We start from the raw sequence: 12,166 nt of genomic DNA on the forward strand, positions 1-12,166 counted from the left end.
ATCATCCAAAAGATGCCAAAGCTGCAGGTTTAGTCCTCAAAAATAAAGATGCAGACATTGCTGCATTAAAGAAATAGTCAAAGCTTCCCTCTACAGAATATCCTCTAACTAAGGACATAGTAGAAAATGAACAACAAAAGGAGGAAATGCTTAAGATTATCATTGAGAAAAATATACAACTAAAGAAAATGAAAGAGCATGTTGAAGAGTTACTAAAGGAGAAAGAAGCAACACAACGTCCTATGGTTCCAGTCACAATAGTCCCAATAGAAGTTTCTGGTACAAAACCTAGTTCATCATAAACATCATTAAGTCTACATCAACAACAGCTGATCCAACAAAATTATCACAAGAATTAGCCACACAGAAACAAGAAAATGAGAAGTTACTGCAAAAATTCCAAAATTTAGAATCTCATAAAGTCAAGAATGATACTTTGTATGTAGAGGATATGCAGAAGTCCCATAGACTAGAACTTAAGATCCAGAAGTTGGAAAGTGAGTCCCTAATGGTAGGTACTTTGGCCCAAGCCAAGGAAAATATTTGGACACACATCAGCCAATCTATGACAGATGTATGGAAATCCATACAAATAATTTTGAGCAACAAGAACTCATTACCAGATGCAAAGCATAAATAGAAGAACAGAAAGAAGCTTTGAAGACCAAGCCAACAAAAGTCATAGATATGATAAAGGTTCTAAATTCAAAAAGCAGAGAAGGACTGGAAGAGATAAATACTTCTGACAGAACAACTACCATCTTAGATATTAAGAAGGTATGACAAAAGAAGAATTTGATTAACCAACTAGAAACAAAATGTCAAACCCCGGATATTGGTATCCAAAGGTTTCATTTAAAATTTAATATTTTAAATGGGAAAGGACTACTAGGATTATTAGCTCTAAATGATAAATTGATCAAATTAGAATATTATTGCAAGAAATTGTATACTATTGCAGTGGATAGAGCCAAGTTTACAGGAATCAAAGGAAATATAATAGGGAAGGCCTTTATGGAAGCCTTGGAGTTTGATTTGACCATCAAGCATGAAATTAGACATCTGTTCCTTAACAAGCCAACTTTCAAGAGGTACACAGAAGTGCTTGAAATATTTAGAAAGATGGTGAATTTGGAAACCCCAAGTGAAGAAAGATGGGATCAATTGTGTGATACCATTGAGTAATTTCTGATCCTAACAGTATGAAAACTCATTAGCTTTTTCAGGCCAAATCATCAACAAATTCCCAAAAGATAGAGCCACATCTTCAATGGTTTATCGGTTCCTACAATGTTGTCCTATTTTTGTAATTTTTTCCTATTTTGCTATGTTGTTCCAACAGATCGTAGATATTTTTCAATTTTTTTTTATAAATAACTCCTCCTTTGAGTTATTATGGGTTGAACCCTTGAACAAGCTATCAAGCAGATTTGTACTAAGCCAGAGCATATTTTTGGAATAATAAAGGATTCTGGATTTATCTCATATGGTCTATTTCTTAGTGAGTTCTATTTCATGTTATTCATTCATTATGTTTTCTTCATATAAATTAAGTCTTTACAGTAATCTGGGCAAAATCTGATTAAGTTTTAGTCTTATTTTGAATCCCTTGTGAAGTTTTGTTTATAATAGGAGAATAATTTACAGAACTGTTTGTTATTGTAAGTTCCTCTTTAATTATAAATTATCCCACCTATCTGTAACAATTTAATTATATTTTTTTGATTAAGAAAACACCGTTTTATTAAACTCTTCTCATAGTTTGTTAAGTATTCAGTTTGAATATTCAATGAATTATTCTTCTTTATGCTCTACTTTTCCACCTCATTAAAATCAAATTAACTATGTGCAATTAAAGAACAACCTTTTATTTTACTTGTAAATCTATCTGAGTTTAAAGAACTTGTTTATAAATTGTTCACCGATCATCCAATAATTCAAAACAACAAAATATTATTGATTCTTTGTCATAACTAATTGACCTAGAGTTATCTCAAAGGACAACATTAGATTGGCGTCGTTTCCGGGGAGCCAAGGATTGAAATATTTATTTTCCCTGGGAGAATTTTTTTTTTATCTTTTCCTTTAAGGTGAATACAGGATTAGATATAGGTTAAAATCTTTCACTTGGAAATTCCACTTTTTCAGGCTAGCTCCTTTTAAGCATACTAGATCATGCTCTGATTCTAAGATTGTTATCCCTCTACCAGATCCAAAGAGACTTATTAGGGGAGCCTCTTTAATGAGAAGACTTCAAACCTCTTCTTATTCTTCAACATTACACTCTAAAGATATATATATATATATATATATATATATATATATATATATATATATATATATATATATAGATAGATATATATATATAAGCACCCACGAAGATTTAAACCAGTGACCTATCGCAACACTCTAAAGATATATCATTTGTAGATCCTTTTTCATTTGTTCCATCTAATCCTGATTGATTGAACTACCTCCTAGGGTTTCTGAACTCCATTCAAAAGGAGTAGATCTTCCATCAGCGTTTTTAATCCATTCACTTGAGTCATATCAAGTGCCATCCATTCCTATAAAATCACCTTCATCTGAGGAAGAATTGGTTTTACATTTACCTGAATTCAAGCCTACAAATTTCATCTCTCCAACTACTTATTCTATTCCATCAACTTCTACTAATCTTGAAGAGACATTCTCTGTGTATTCAAATCCTTTGTTTGAAAATAAGGAAGACTTTCCATCAGGAGTTTAGAAGTTGGTTATTAAAACCCCTTTGAAATCCTTAAGGAGGTCCCCTCCTTCTTTCTCTCCTCCACACACTAATACTCCTCCCGATTCTCCTTCACCTTCATCTTCATCCTCTTCTTCTTCATCATCTACTCAATCACCCTAGACTCCACCTTCCACTATGGATTTTCAACCCATTTTACAAGCAAGATATGCCGCTTTATTACTTCCTCAAAACTTGGCAAATTTTCTTGATCGATATCTAAATCATTTACCAAGATTCAATGGTGAAACTGGTCCTCCAGCAGAAGATCATTTAGTAGCTTTCTTAGATTTTGCAGATAACATGAACATAGAACATGAGAATGTTTATATGAGATTATTTGTGAAATCCTTAGAAGGAAATGTTAGGATTTGGTTTAGAAAACTTACACTTGCCTCTATTAGAACATGGAATGAGATTATAACTATCTTTAAAAATCAATGGGGGGTAAAGAAGGACCTTGTCTAATTTCTCACTGAATTTGAAGAATTGAAGAGAAAACCTGGTGAACCAGTGACTGAATTTATCAAGAGATTTAATAAATTCTATCATAAAATTCCTCCTAATTGTAAGCCACCAGTAGCAACTGCAAAAGTTAGATTTTCCAAAGCATTTGAAGATGACTTTGCAGTCATTAAGGGAGAAATACTATCTCATACATTAGAATATATGCAAACGATAGCTATTGAGGTTGAAGCTAATAGGTCTTATTCTAGCAAACTTAAAGCTAAAATAGAGAAAGAAGAAAGAAAAATAAAATCTAGGATTGATGACTCATCTTCTTCCAAATCACATCTTTACTTAGAAACCTTTCTAATATGATTTCTAAAATTGAATCACAACCTAGAACTACCCAGCAGACTGCTGTTAGGCCTCAAGCTCAAACTCAATTTCGAAGAGCTCCTGAAATGCAGATCCTTCAGAGACCAGGTTCTGATAAAAACATCCAACCACCATTGTTGATTGATGATCAACGACCTCATGATGCAGGGCCTTTAATTACTGAAGACATCAATAATGTTGATTCTTCAGTAGTACAAATTGTTGTAGTGCCTGCATCTTCCCCTTAGTCTTTCGAACAAGAGCAAGGAGATGCTCAAATTTCCAAATATCAAGCATTTTTTGAATTTTTGACTGCATAGTTAAATAAGAGATATGATCTAAGATGTAGATCAGGCCCAGGTAGACCTCCAAAATCTACAACTATAATTGAACCTACAATAAAATCTATCCAAACAAAAACTCCAACACCTCAAACTATAGAGTTATCTACTGAAACCTTTTGATTTGATAAAACCATTTTGACAACTTTTAATATTGAGAAAGAATTGGAAAGAGTCAAGATTCCTATCCCTTTAGCTGAACTTTCCAAGAACCCTAGTTATAAAAATCAAGTGTCTAAATGGATACAATACTCTAGTATAGATTCTGAGGGAGATATTATTAGTTTACAAGATGAAAAACCCTCAATAGTTTTTGGCCCTAGTTCTAACATGATTGATGAAATTTGTTCCACCTTTTTACGTAACTTTAAAGGTCCATGATTTTATCTTATATAACTTCATGTTGGACTCTAGAGCTTCTCATAATCTTATGCCAAAGGTAATTATGGACCAGCTCTAGTTAGAAGTTATTCATTCCTACCATGATCTCTACACCTTTGATTCAAAGAAAGTACCATGCCTAGGACTGATCAAAGACCTAGTTGTGAACTTAGCCCAAATACGTGTTAAGAGTGTAGTCTTAGACATAGTTGTCACTGATATTCTTGCCAAGTTTGGCATGCTTATGTCTAGATCATGCTATGCTAAACTTGGAAGATCACTTTAGATGGACATGTCTTTTGCTACTATTCCAATCTATGGAGGTGAACATTTAAGGTTATATGGGGAAGTTAGATTCCTCTAAACTATTTGCAGGTCTGATCAAGCTAAAAATCACCCCATCTACACAGTAGATCAGGATTTTGGTTTCTTTCAGTTATCATTTCAAAATTCATCAAACACTCAACTTACCATCGAAAATACAGTTTCCAAACCTAAAATTGTAAATCAAATATCTGGAAACTTTATTTTGATGGATCTTGATCAAATGAAGGAGTAGGAGCAGGGATTTTTTTAATCTCACCAAATAAAGAAAATATTACTCAATCATGTAAACCTGAATTTAAAGTCACCAATAATGTGGTTGAGTATGAGGCTTTTCTTCTTGGTCTTGAACTAGCTAAGCGTCTAAAGGTTCAAAACTTGAGTGTCTTTTCTGATTCTAAACCAATAGTCAAGCAAGTTAGAAACCTGTGTCAAAAAAAGCACCCAAGACTTAGATCTTACAAAAATGAAGTTTGGGGTACAACTGAAAATTGCTTTCAAGTATTTAACATAATTGCTATACCCAAGGACAAGAAAGTTCATGTTGGTTCACTTGTTGTTTCAGCAAACTCTTTCAAAATCCCTGAGCCAATATTACTGGAACATCAGATTCAAGTCAAGTACAGACCATCAATTATCACTAACCTTAAACATTGGCATACTTTTGAGGATGATGAGCAGTTAAAATCTTTCCTTCAAGTCATTGATGAATTTTCAAATATGCAAATTGAAGAAGATCAAAAAGATGTCCAAGAATCAAATCAACAAAGCCCATACACTTCATCTAGTCCTACAATTCTTAATCATGATGTCATTAAGTTATCTAATAATTTTATTCCCAAAGGATTAGTTCCATTGGGAAAACTATTTGATAATAATGATGTCTCCAAAAACCCCTTATCTAATTCACCCGAAGAAGAAATTGAAGAGTGCAATATTGGGACTTTAGATGAAGTTAGAAATGTTAAAATATCATCATCTTTGCCTTTGGATGTTAAAACGAAATACTTGAATCTTCTTAAAAATTACAAAGATATTTTTTCCTAGTCTTATAATGAATTAAAAAATTATGATACATATTTGATTGAGCACAAAATTCATTTAAAACTAGAGGCAAAACCCTTCCAACAAAAATTAAGAAGAATCAATCCAATACTTCTTCCAACCGTTGCGAAAGAAGTTAAAAAGCTGCTCGATGCTCATATCATAGTACCTTTGAGGTATTCTGACTGGGTGGCTAACCTAGTTCCTGTTAGGAAGAAAAATGGTGTAATTGGGTTATGTGTAGACTACAGAAACATGAACAAATCATCTTTAAAGGATACCTACCCATTGCCCAAAATGGATCATATACTTCAGAAGGTTTCAGGTGCAAATAGGATTTCTATGCTAGATGGATTTTCTGGTTACAACCAGATTATGGTGAATCAAGCTGACCAAGAAAAAACTACTTTTACTACTCCTTGGGGTACATTCATGTATGCCAGGATGCCATTTGAACTGAAAAACACTGGAGCCACTTTACAGAGAGCCTTTTATCTAGAATTTGTTGGTAAGACATCTGAATTCACTATCATTTATCTAGATGATTTAATTGTTTTCTCCGATTCTGATGAAAATAATTTAAAACATTTGAGTAAGGTTTTTTACAGGCGCAAAGAATATGGAATATCCATAAATCAAAAGAAGTCTTTATTTGCCATAAAGGAAGGGAAATTACTAGGGAATAATATCTCCAAGGAAGGAGTATTATCAGTTAAATATTATATTATCAATGCTAATCTATTCTAGAAAGATCCTATCAATATCCTTATGTCGTGTTTCACTGAAAATGAAACATAGGGAATTATAGATCAGTTCCATGCGGGGTTTTGTGGTGGACACTATGCCTGGAGAGAAACTGATTCCAAAATTTTAAAAGTAGGTTTCTACTGGCCCACACTATTTAAAGAAGTTGGAGTAAGAGTTAGAAGTTGTAGCAAATGTCAGATATTTGCAGGGAAATAGAAGTTGTCAACACTCCCTCTTGTTCTAGTATTGGTTCAGGCACCTTTTCTATAATGGGGGTTGGAATTCATTGGGGAGATTCATCCACATTCAAGTAATCAAAATAGATGGATTCTAAGACTATTTTACCAAATGGGTAGAGGCTATACCTGTTAAAAATGCAAATGATACTTTTGTAATTAAATTCCTTGAGGAAAATGCTAAAATTTCGACTTGCTGGAAACTGCCTGTAAATCCACCTGAAAACTTCTCCAAAATGTTGAGTTCACCCATTTTATCCAATCACTGACTCCTCGGATGATCTCTTGGCCCAACTCAATTACTCCCAAGTACCACAAAAATATGTTGTGTGGCCTCTGTGTTGTCCCCCAGCCCAGTAGTTTGAATTGCTAGAATGTTGGCTTAACTGGCTGTAAAACCCAGCAAGAATGTTGGCCTAATGCTGCTACCTCATCTCCCCAGCTCCCGAACAAGAAATTAGATCTATGCTTTCCTCAATCTCCCTTTGCATGTTTCCTGGCTACCCAGAAATATGCGCTCCTTTCTCCACTCTGGTTGGTGGTGCTATGTCATTGCCCCAGAACTCCTGAAATCATTGTAGAACTGCCTCTCTAAGGTGGGCATGGATGGTCCCCCAAAGTAGAGGTTGAATCTCTCGCTTGAGAGATTCGTGGCTAAACACCCATTTGATTCAGCTAAATAGTAGAGTGAACAGTCAAGTGATTTTTTTTGCAAGATGTATGAATGAATCCCAAAATGAGAGTTGCTCCCTCCTTATAACTCCTTGGGCCTCCCTTGCCTCATGTGGGCCCCTCCATCCACCTATTCGACTTTCCCTCCAAGCTATTCGAATGGTCCAATTCGAATTCCCATGTGGGTGGCCCCCACATTCCACTAGCAACCAAATTAAGTCGAGTTGCCTCCTAAGTCCCTAAGTCGAAAATGGTGGGTTCTCTTCCTTAGCCAAAATTGTGAAAAATTGTGTAGCAGCACCCTGTTACAAATGTGTTTGAGAAGGGACATGACAGTCCTCCCCTCCCAAATGTTGCTTGCCCTCAAGCAACCTCAAAGTTGGGTGCTCCAATATGTGCTCACCCTCGCAAGTGGCATCCTCATCTGGCAAGTTCTTCCAATGCTCCAAAGATTGCTTGTCCTTAAGCAATGCCTGAACCAACATCCTCTCTAACTGTTGCTCCCCCTATCATTGTAACATGTGCCAAGGTCCCAGATGTGTGACTGAATCATCCCTAACCTTAGCACTATCTTGGTATGAAAGAAAACTTCAATACCAGGATCCCAGGCCATCCTGTCAACATGAAGCTCCCCTCACTCCACTCACTATCCTGCCCGGTGAAAGTACCAGAAGTCCCTTTCTCCATCAGTGACTTGCTAAAGCCCAATGGAAGATATGTAAGATCTTCCCCTGCAGTAACTGGCGCATCCCTAAAGGTTATTGAGTTGTGAAGAGTTGTGATGCCCCAGTTCCCTACTAGTCCCAGAGTGGTGCCACCATGCTAATGCTACACTACTCTGACTATGTCATAGTCCCCATCATGCACAAACAGTATCCAGCTCTCCTGGAACTCGATGGTGGAATACTGAAAGAGGTGAGACAAATCCTGCCTAGGCATCTCCATAGCACCAAGGCCTACCCATCCAAATCTAGCTCTGAACCTGTGCAACAATAGAGAATGTATGCCTCCCCATATGATGAAACCCTCTGTGAACCCCCATGTGTCATCCCAAGAGCAAGCTATGTCACTCTCTGCCACGACTCTGCTCATCATGAGTGATCTATCGATCAACTGAATCCTTGTGTTATCACTCCAAAATTTCCTTTGAAAAATTAACAAAAGAAGGAAATAATAGAGATAACCACAAACCGCTTTTGGAGATCAGGACCTAGCCTTCCTGATGCTCAGAGAGGGCTATCTCTTTCAAATTTAACTTGGTTTTAGTTAAGATGCTTTTAGGCTAGTTATGATTGTTCAAGGGGTTTTGATTTTTATTTGAGATTGGGTGGTGGGATCACTTAGACAAATGGATAGTATGATTTATTTTAGACCATTGGGCTATGGAGTCAAACAATAAGGAAGCAAAACCAGATTAACTCTCTAAAGGGAATGTTCCAACGACAAGAGAGCATAGTGTTTTTCAGATCTTTAAGACAGATGGGTGAAAGGGCTTCACTCAGGGTGAGAGTGTAGGAATTTACAGGGTAAGTTCCTCAGACAGAACACCAAAGGACACCGCTCACAACCAAATCGCAGATCAATACACCAGTATTTTTGATGTGGTTAAAACCCTCAAAGAGGGAAATAGTCCACAGCCTGAGACAACGCGGCCACTTCAGGAAATGTATTAATAAAAGAATGAAAATTTAAATAAGCTTCTCTCATAGACGGATTACCCTACAAATGACCCTCCATGCGCTTTAAATAGAAATCATGGACCAATCGGGTGTCAAGCCATGGATCAAGTGTCGATAATACCGAGGAGAGAATGAACCGTCGGATCATTACATATCATGACCGTCGGATTGTAAGTTACAAAATGTACAAGGTAAAGAAATACACTTTACCTAACTCTATACCTAACTCTATACTAGACCAAGTTGTACTTAACTATTTCCTATGTGTCGGAATATCCTAACATCCCCCCTTAAGAACAACTTGGGATAGGATTGAAGGATTTACAGATATGACACAATAGGAGAAGGAAGGAGGCACTAGAGCCTATCCCCCCTTAGTGACAACTTCATAAACTCCAACCATAAATCGAAGTTTAGTGAACTTCCCCTCTGTGAGAGCCTTTATGAAGATGTCTGCAACTTGATCATCTGTTGAACAATATTGCACTTCAAGAACATGGTCGTGAATGAGCTTTTTGATGAAGTGCATGTGCAGTTCAATGTGTTTGCTGTGATGATGTTGGACTGGATCTTTGCATAGTTGAATGGCACTTTGATTATCACACCAAAGTGTAGTCGGATGCTGCTGCTGAAAGCCAAACTCTGATAGGATCTGACGAAGCCACAAGGCTTCCTTACTAGCTTCTACGGCACCACGATACTCTGCTTTTGCTGATGAAAGAGAAATGGCACCTTGTTTCTTGCAAGCCCATGTAATAGGTCCTGAACCAAGAGTGAACACATAACTGGCAGTAGACTTCCGATCATCAGGGTCACCAGCCCAATCGGAATCAGTGAAGCCAACCAATAGAGGAGATGCTTCGGCACTGTAATGAATCCCAAACTGAACTGTACCTCGAACATAATGAAGTATTCTTTTAGCTGCTTTCCAATGACTTTCACGTGGGTTTTGCATAAACCGAGCAACAAGGCCAATGGAAAAGGAAAGGTCAGGTCGAGTATGGGTTAGATACAGAAGTTTTCCTACAAGTTGACGGTATAAGGTAGCATCAACTTCAGGAGAAGTACAAGTGACTGAAAGTTTGACTCCAAACTGAAAGGGAGAAGGGGATGGCTTATAGTCTTCCATGTGAAAATGGTGTAGAATATCACAGGCATACTTGGACTGGGAAAGGGAAATACCCTCCTTGGATTGCAAGACTTGAAGACCGAGGAAATAATGTAAGTGTCCTAAGTTTGCATTTCAAATTTCTTTTTAAGGCTGGACTTCACATGGTTTATAAGGTTGGGATCACTACCAGTAAGGATAAGATCATCAACATAAAGAACAAGAATGATAAGAGACTTGTCCACTTTCTTGGTGTAGATAGTATTGTCAGAATGACACCTAGAAAAGCCAGATTCTAAAAGAAAGCTATCCATTTTGGCATACCAAGCTCGAGGAGCTTACTTGAGACCATAAAGGGATTTCTTAAGCCAACATACAAGGCTAGAGTCTGTTTTTATGAAGCCAATGGGTTGTTCCATGTAGATTTCTTCATGCAAGTCCCCATGCAAGAAGGCAGATTTAACATCCATCTGATGGACTTCCCATTTGAACGAGGCAGCAAGGGAAAGAACAAGGCGGATAGAGTTAATTTTGGCAACAGGGGAGAAGGTTTCAGTGTAGTCAATGCCTTCAACCTATGAAAAACCTTTAGCAACAAGACAAGCTTTATGTTTATCAACTTTCCCATCTGGTCCATACTTGGTTCTGTAAACCCATTTGCATCTAACAAGTTTTCGTCCCTTTGGTAGAGGAACAAGATCTCATGTATCATTTGCCAATAATGAATGATATTCTTCATTCATAGCTGCTTCCCAATCTGGATGGCCTGAAGCTTCTGCAAAGGTGTCAGGATCATAATTTATTGTAGCTTGAGCCAGTAAAGAAGAGGCTCTGTCAAACTGAGAACGTGTGCGTCACTGATCTGTAGGATCACCGGCAAGATCACCTGCTGCATCTCGAGTAGCATGAACCCATTTTGGAAGCTGAGGAGCTGAAGGAGGATCCTGAGATGGTGGGGGAGGATTTTCATCCTCACTTTCATCATCTGAAGAAGAAATGTTTTCAAAAGTAGAAGAGATAGGGAGAGGTGGCACATCCGCCGGACTAGGCTCGCAGGCCGATATATTTTCATCAAATTTTACATCTCTTCTAATGATAACATTTTTGGACTTAAATGGAATAAGTCTATAGCCTTTGACATCTTCAGAATATCCAACAAAAGTACATTTTTCATTCTTAGGTTCTAAAGCTTTATGCCTTTCATCTGGAATATGGGCCCACGCTTCACTTCCAAAATCACGAAAGTGACTTACATCTGGTTTGATTGAGCTCCATGCTTCTTCTGGAGTGATATTCTTTAAAGCCTTAGTAGGAGTGCAATTTATTATGTAATTTGCACAGTTAATTGCTTCTGCCCAAAAACTAAGACCAAGTCCTTTAGATTGTAGCATACAATTAGCCATTTCCTTTAAGGTGCGATTCTTCCTTTCAGCTACACCATTTTGTTGTGGAGTATATGGAACAGTATGTTGCATTTGAATTCCATTCTCAGTGCAAAATTTGATGAATGTGTTTTTAACATATTCTTCGCCATTATCAGATCTTAGCTTAAGAATTTGATGTCCAGATTGTTTTTCAACAAAGGCCTTGAAGGCCAAAAATGTGTTAAATACTTCACTCTTGAGTTTTAAAAAGTATACCCAAGTGCATCTGGAGAAATCATCAATGAAAGTTAAGAAATACTTGCAGCCAGAGAATGACACAACTGGAAGTGCACCACATAAATCACTATGCACAAGCTGTAAAGGGGCTGAGGCGTGCCAAGAGGCACATTTTTCAAAACTATCCCGATGATGTTTTCCGAGTACACATCCGGAACAAACACCATCTCTGCAAGATACCATAGGAAGACCTGTCACCATTTTTTCTTTACATAGATGCTGAACGGAGCGATAGTTTAAGCGACCAAATCACTCATGCCAAAGTTTGCTCACTTCATCGTTATGAGCAACAAATACTGAGGGAAGATTTGATGACCCAAAGTTGTGAAACTTATACAACCTTGTAGAATCATCAGCAATGCCAGTAGCTAAAATCTTTTTAGG

The sequence above is a fragment of the Pinus tabuliformis genome, chromosome 4_1 (genome assembly GCF_031772625.1).
Source record: "Pinus tabuliformis cultivar Carrire ecotype Pingquan chromosome 4_1, CPIR1, whole genome shotgun sequence".
Classification (NCBI taxonomy): Eukaryota; Viridiplantae; Streptophyta; class Pinopsida; order Pinales; family Pinaceae; genus Pinus; species Pinus tabuliformis.